We start from the raw sequence: 8,022 nt of genomic DNA on the forward strand, positions 1-8,022 counted from the left end.
ACGCTCAGCAGTCAGACAGGAGTCACGTTAATTAATAAGTCACGTTATTCCACAGGCTTGTTAATAACATGTCGGGCAGGAAATCCAAAGTGTGGGATCATTTTGAGAAGGTGAAGGACAAACCCAAGGTGATATGTAAACTCATCTTCATTGGTCGACTACAAACATGACGTATCATCTAAAACATGGAAGTAGCTACATGCCCTTTAGCCGACAGCGTCATTAACAGGCGGCTCGCTCAGTGTGTGACGTGCACTTGTAGATAAAATATAGGCCTATATTAATGAAGGTTCATTAGTACGGTTTTGTATTTCTCTGTAATGTAGCACAGTGTTAACAATGTTACTGATACTGTTCTTTCTCACACCTTCAACTCAAACCATTGTGTTGCCCCGCCCAAAATATATATACTTTGATAATTAGATGAATATGGTAAATATGCAGACTAGGGTTAGGGGGGTTGAGTTAGGGTTAGGGTTAGTTGACTTATGGCCCAAATGACAACTATTGGTGGACTAGGAAAATTCTTAGTCCGGGGCAGCCCTAGCATATCAAAAAGAAAACTATGATGAAAAAGTAAGAAACTAGGTTCTGCTCTTTAAAGTTTCCCACTAAACCAAAACAAAGTGTCAGTCAAAGCATGTTTAAGTTTCCACTCTATGTCGTAATCAGGTGGCACCATTTACCAAATATTATAACACCTGCATTTTATTTAGATTTCATTTTGATACACGCATATATATTTTGCTTGCATCTTTAATTTATAAAGTCTCAGAGGTATTCGGTTGCACATCGGGAGTTTAGTCAGCCTCCTGTACAATATCAAGAAACAACTTTAATATGTCATATCATGAAGAAAAAAAAGCTTCCGTACAAATAATCTGTGTCTTGTTATTTTAACTCCAACCGGAGCCCTGTTTTATAGAGATTTTAAAAGAAAGAACAACTTTAAACTGAGCCATTGCACCTCAATACAAACACAATGTAGTGTTTATTTTAAAGCAGATAAATATATAATAAAGTTTGAAAAGTTTAAAAACGTACATCCTAGCTCCGTCTGCAAAGTAATGCCTTTACCTCAACAGTGGTGTTTAAAACTGTAGATATTGTTTTGCACATTCACATATTTTAACCACTTCTAATATAATCATAGTGGAGAGCATGTGACTATAATGGAAACGAGAAAATATACATATAAAGCTCACTTTAATAAGATGGTATATATCGGAATGTGGAGCTGTTGTAATAGAAACATGGCATGATGATTGTATGGTTAAATGGGAAATGTATCGGTAGTGTGTTTAGTTGATCATTTATTTGGTTGGAGCACTTTAATGTTAAAAATATATATATTATCTTGATAAAAATCACTATTAAATGTCCACTTTTACATGTTGCAGCATGTGAGCTTTGGTACTCTCTGAATGTCTTATGTTTTAACTATGTTGTGATGACAGGCTGTCGTAGAGTGACGTCTCTATGATACCTCTCGTGTCTTAAACTAGCTCGCTGTGTCATCCAGGTGTTGGAGAGTGCTTCCAAATCTGGTGACTCGGCCAGTCCTGGTTTCAGACAATGTTTTTAAAAAAACGCAGATCTTGGTTTAGGCCTATTACTCTACTTTTTTGTTTGTTTTTATCATTTGTGATACTATTTTCCAACATTATATGTAATGTGTGATTTCCTCAAATATCAGTACGGTCATTAAACACAAACAAGCTGTAAAGAACAACAATAAAATGGTGATTGGTTTTTTGTTTTCTTTTTAAAGTAGGCAAAATACATAAACCTTTCCTGGGACGCCACTGTCTGTGTGTGATCGTGTATGTTAACGTTGACCCATGTGGTGATGTCAGGTTAACATTTGGGCGGATTTAGTGCAGGAAGGTTTTGTCGGCAATATGAAGTCAGATACATAATGTATATTGTATATACTGTATTTCTCAGAAACAATGGAACAAATAAAAACATGAATACTGTGTCATGTACTAGGCAGATTCATCATTGTGCATCACTGTTTACCATCTCTGGCTATGAGTTTGCCCTGAGTAGTTGCTCTTGTATCACTTTGAAATGATAGTGAACACCAAACTAATGCTTGCATTGTGCTGCCTGTTATCAAGCAGCTGTCATTACATTATGTATTTTAAATAAAGATGATTTAGGAAAATGCCAGCATTTTTCTGTGCTTTCTTTTTTGGTCCACCCATCTGTTAGCTATGCCGTCTGATCTCGCTCAGAGTTGGCCCGGGGCTGGAACCTAGGTCGCATTCGTCAAGTGACAGGGAACACCACAGTACGAAGTATAGCAGAAGTTCATTCAGGAAGACTGATGCTCTCCGTCATTCACACGTACCCGAGCCAATTATGTCACTGCTGGCAAACTTCAAAACTGCTCCTTTCTGTGCTGGTGCCAGAGATGTCATTTCAGCGCAAAATTGATTGCGACCCTCCTCCACCTTATTCACCTCTACTTTGCATCACATCCAGCGCCAAGGGTTCCGTCCACTCTGCTCATCAGAAGCACCCTGCTCCACATTTCTTCTAAGCAGACCTTCAACCAACTCTCTTCATCTCTTCACTACCACCAGTGTCTACACTCCATCTGGGGGGAATTTTGTTGTACTTATAGCTAACCTCCACTAAAATAATGATGTCACAATCACATTTCTAAACCCTATTGTGCAACATGTCAATACATTTATATGCTCACTCTTAAAATAGACTTTAAAAAGTCTCTCTTGACTGAAACACCACCAGTGTATCACAGGGCCGGCACATATCTGCAGACGGACAAGGACACATGCAAATCCACACACAAAGGTCAGAGCCCTTTGCAAGGGCCCATCTGGACAGTCAAGTCGTGCTTTGAGGTGACAAGTCCCCTCATATCTTTCACCTCCCACAGTGTTTCATTTACCTTTACAAAATGTCCTCTGATACATCAGTCCAGCCTTTGTCAACAGCAGCTATACTAAACAGCAATATCACTTGTGTAACTTGTGATAGAGAATCAGAGCTGTGACTGCTCTACAGTACGGACACGTGCTTTATTTTTGACAATGCGACAGCTATGTATGTATGTATGTATGTATGTATGTATGTATGTATGTATGTGAGCAGTACAAGTCTCCAACCTACGAAAGCAAGCAGTACTCTGATTCCATCAGAGAGGACGACCTGGAGCTGCTCCACTGAGAATCAGCCAGAGGTGACTTTGTGAATGTAGAGTATGTATTTTCAGCTATTGCAGACAAACAGGATTCACTTGGGTTCTGAACTATAGCCTTAGCCAAAAACATCCCTGCATGCAAAACAGTGCAACTCTGTTTATAATACTACAAAACAGGATCTTACAAATCTGGAAAAGATATTAAGGTCACCGTAGTTTATCATTTATTGCAGCATTCGCAAGGTGATTTGCATTACAAAGCAATCTGCTAGCTGTGCGTTTGCATTGATTTAATTGTCCGATGTAGTAATGCTGGGGCAACACATTGCGGTAACAGTTGAGCCTGGTTCAAGTTTCTTCCAGACGACCCTGCGTTTGTCTTTTTTTTTCTGTGCCGTTGTCTGAACATAGCATTAAAAGTATTAAATTGATAATCATCTTTAGAGATTATGTGTGTCACTTAAATCAACATAAGTTCTATAGTGAAATAGGCCACCATACAGACTGAAAAAATAAATGTAACTTATCTATTTTTTTTAAGAACTTGAATTATAGTTTTATTATAGTTTAGAGTTTTCATCCTATTAAAAATCATACTCAAGAAACAGCCCTAAACAAAAAAGCAAATAATTAAATTACAAAGTGTGCACTCAATAATGGCCGCAATGGGACTATGACACGTCATTAATTTAAATACAAAATATTGCACCAGATTAGAACATTATATGAAACTTTTTTGTGGCTGTATAAAGCCAGTGAAACAGCAAGTAGTAATAGGATACAGAGGCGACATGCAAGATAACAAATAGGTGTATTTAAACATTGCAATTGCAGTTTCTCTGCACACACACACACACACACTCCAGTGCACAGACCTTGCAATCTTTTTTTAGCAGTCTTGTGCTTAAACATTTTCCACTCAAAGCCACCGTCTTGCCGACATCAAGCAAATCACAGCCAGTTTTAAACTACCGTCTAACTCCATGAGACCATATAAGGCTGCACGACAAACTGTGAGGCTGCGAGCCTCCAACACAAAATCTCCACCAAGAGGCCGGCTGCATGTTCTGCACAGGTATGTACTGCAGACCTACTCTTAACTTTAGACGGGACTCACCTTGTGATGGTCCCTGTTTCCCACCGACAGACGGATGGACGGACAGACATAAAAACAGGATCACAGACGGCGAGGACAAAACGGGAAAAAGAGAGGAAAGGGATGGAAAGACATGAACAGAGGAAAAAGAGTCACAAGCACACGGCAACATTTAAAAAGCAACAAAAAAGATGGGAGAAATTGATGAGGAAAAAGATGAGGAAAAGGTAACGATAAAAGAGGAAGGACAGATGAAAAGCAGAGGTAGAGAGAGGCCCACCCCACTTGTCCTCCTCCACTCAGGATCCTTTCTGAAATCTGCAGATGGAGCAGGTCGAAGTGAGGGGTGAGAGGAAGGTTAATCAGAGTGGGAGGTGAAAGTGGTGGGTGGGAGAAGATGAAGGTATGGAGAGAGGGAGAGAAGAAGAAGGGGGCAGAGAGCTCAGTGTGTCTCAGTAGCTGTGTTCAGACCGGCTCAGCTGTGTGGCTTCACTGCAGCATTTCGCTGCCTTGGCCGTCCCAGAAACACATCCTCCGCTCCCTCCCTCCCTTCCTCCCTTTGCCTCCTGTCATCTCTCCTCCCCTCACTCCTGTCGCACCCCCACCCCGAACCTTCTCCCCTGACCGCTCTTCCCTTCTTTCCTCCTGCACCCATCCCATCCTGTCTTTCCTCCCCTTGAACTTCCCTTTCCTCTCACCCCTCCTGATCTCTCACACTCTCATCAGTGTAATGTCCTCTTTTGCTCCGCCTTCCTTCTATACACAGCATCCAAGGTCACCCTGTCCAGAGGCAGGTGTGTGTGCTAACATGTGACTGTATGTATTGGTGTGCATATGCAAAGATGCATGTTTGCATTGTTCCCCCTCTTAATATGCACTACACGTGTATTTGTGTATTTACCTGTATCGACATATTTATCTGCATGTAGCTCGCTACATTAAGGTATGTATCTCGATCATCTATCACTGCCCACACACACACACACACACACACACTTGAACCTGGAAAGGACATCAAATGCCAAGAGACAGATCACCTGACAACATGTGGATGCGTGTGCGAGCATGTGCGTATGTGTGAGAGTCCGGGAGGTCAAGCATCCATCACGTCAGCGCTGATAGTTAAGGAAAAATGCAGCAAATGAGAAATGGACAGCAGAAGCAGAGAAGGGTAAAAGTAATAAAGACTGGCACATACATATTTTTCATTACCACTCAGATTTTTCCCTTTGTATTACTCTAAAATATGCCAAACATTAAATGTATTTGTAACTCAATAACTCAAATGATCATTTTATTGTAAGAAAAGACTCCAGCTATGAGATAATCACAGGATACGCTACAGCCCACAATGTGCCATAACTCCAGGGAGCAGGAAATGATGCCAAAACATCACACATATCTGTGGTGCCAAGACATCACAGAAATCATAAAACTGTGTTGTGTAATGCCAAGTCATCACAGGAATGTGTTGTCTCAATTTGGAGAGGCAATTAGGTGTCGTAGTAAGAAGAAACCGTGTTGTTTTTCCTTTGAAGAAAAAAATGTATAACACCATTGATACTTTGGCACGAATTCCACAAAGGTAACATCAGTTCTCAGTGGTGGTGGCACAAATGTATGCACAGATACAATGTATGTTTAGAGGCGAGCTAGGAGAGGATTCAAGCATCTGACAACTCGTGGGGGCTTGTATCAGCAATGGGAAAAGGATTTTGTTAAATGTCCCAGCATCTCGTCATTCTGTCCCTGCAGCCAGACAAGCAGGACAAAGTGGCGGTGTAGTGGGTGTGCTGAGGCTGAGGTGATCGTGGTGACTTTGTGTATGACTAATCGGATGTATGAATAATTTTCTGTGATATGTGGATGGACCAAGGGGTCAATTATGCTCTACAGTACAGTAGGTGGTGGTGGCGGGGTTGTACATTGAGTGCTAGCATTTAACAGATGATGAACAGTCTCCTTTGGCATGCCTGTGCAAATCTATAGCATGCTGATCAAAAGTCAATTCATCCAAGTATTTGCACTCTTCCACCTATTAGCAGGTATCTCAGTAAAGGTGATTGGATTGTCCCTGCACTTACACCACTGAGAGAAATTGGAAGTTGTATTAGTCATAGAGAAATGGGCCTTGGACGTAGCCCTGTGGAACTCTGATGTTGGTGATGACACGTTTAATGTGTCACTCGATGGGTGAGGAAGTCATGAATCCTGTGAATGAGGTCAGACTGCACATTAAAGTTGTGGACTTTGGCGATCCTTCACTGCCACCGTGTTGTGTTGAAGGCTGAGCTGTGATTGATGAAAGGTATGCTATGATTGTGTAAAGTCTGGGTGGTTCCATGTTTCGTAACACGGTGTGAATGACACGTTACTGCCCCTGTGTGCCTGGCAGGAGATTGAAGGTCATGTAAACTAAGACCACTCTCTGAAGATAGTTTGTGACTGATCTGATTGAAGGCCGCAGAATATACGTAAACGCCACTGGTCTTGAGCAAAGGGTACCAAGGCCTTCTGGACTGTAAAAGTTGTATGAACAGACGATGGAGGCTGAGCTCTCGTCCACAGATCTTGAAGGATGTTGTCTGGGGCTTGTGCCAGCTTTGGCTTGAATCTGCACAGTTTTTTGGCAGTTGTTGGTTTGTAGTCAAATGTACAAAGCAAAGCACCTACAAAGAGTCTTGTGTCATGCAAAGTACAATGTCAAAATGTGTTGAGATACACAGTCCTGTGCTTGTGTGTCCGATACACAGCTGATGTCATGCCTTAGAACAGCACAAGGCTGTCAAACATACGGCCAGTGGGACAGAGCTGGCTCGCCAAAGGGTCCAATCTCGCCCACTAGATTGTCTAGACTAAGAGGTGCCAAGTTTCAGGAGCAAGTTAAACAATGTAAAATTCTGCCTCTGTGGCTTTTCCACCCTGACCAGAATAAAGTTCTCTGATAAAACAATGAATACTTACTGTGACCATGTTTCTAGATATTGAACATTGTGCTAAATATTGTCAACCAGCAGCTTCAGTTCAAAAGGATTTGAATCAGGAAATGTATGGATAAATGCACATGTAATGACAATGAGAAGTAGACTGACTGAGTGTGGAGATAGACTGTATTTTTCTTCAGACATCTCAGGCTGTTCATCTGTGTTGTAAAAGGATGAACGTTTGCAGAATGTACTTGTAATTCTAAACACCAAAGAGGAAAAATGTTGGAGCTAATGGTACTTACAGGTTAGTGTGCAATGGTTTTATTGGTCCGGCCCATCTGAGATCAAATTGGGCTGCATGTGGAACATAAACTAAAATGAGTTTGACACCCCTGTACTAAATAAATCAAATTAAATTGTACCAAAAGATTTAAACTCAGTAATTTTTTAATTCAAAACCAGCCTGTCCAAATCTGTAGTCCTACCAAGGAACTGAAGAGGGAAACATAGAGATAAGACATGAGTCATTTGGTAGAAAACTGTGGACCAGATCAGAGAGGTGTAGTAAGAGCATGAAATGTGAGACACATGAAAGCGGAGACAGGAGTAAAGGATGCAGAGAAGACACGGTTATGTGGTATGGGTGAAGCACCCAGCCCGCGTCCGACTCAGAGACCCTCTTGAGTAAGGCTGACTCAGCCTTACTGCGCTGGGTGCATATATGTGTGTGTGTGTGTGTGTGTGTGTGTGCATGTGGCAGCAGTTATCGCCCCCCGCCTCCCCCTCGCCATTTCACTCTATCCCCTCCTTCTCTCCTCTCTCACACA

At 41.6% G+C, this 8,022-nt stretch overlaps 1 long non-coding RNA gene across 1 annotated transcript in view; it reads left to right on the forward strand.

The window, feature by feature from the left end:
• The window catches only part of LOC125888698 (uncharacterized), a 143,404-nt gene extending 141,229 nt beyond the window's left edge, over nt 1–2,175 (forward strand). The window contains exon 2 of the long non-coding RNA XR_007449354.1: nt 129–2,175. This is a non-coding gene — a long non-coding RNA (uncharacterized LOC125888698). The remainder of the gene's footprint in view (nt 1–128) is intronic.
• Nucleotides 2,176–8,022: the final 5,847 nt, after the last annotated feature.

This window comes from Epinephelus fuscoguttatus, linkage group LG5, assembly GCF_011397635.1.
Source record: "Epinephelus fuscoguttatus linkage group LG5, E.fuscoguttatus.final_Chr_v1".
NCBI classification, from domain to species: domain Eukaryota; kingdom Metazoa; phylum Chordata; class Actinopteri; order Perciformes; family Serranidae; genus Epinephelus; species Epinephelus fuscoguttatus.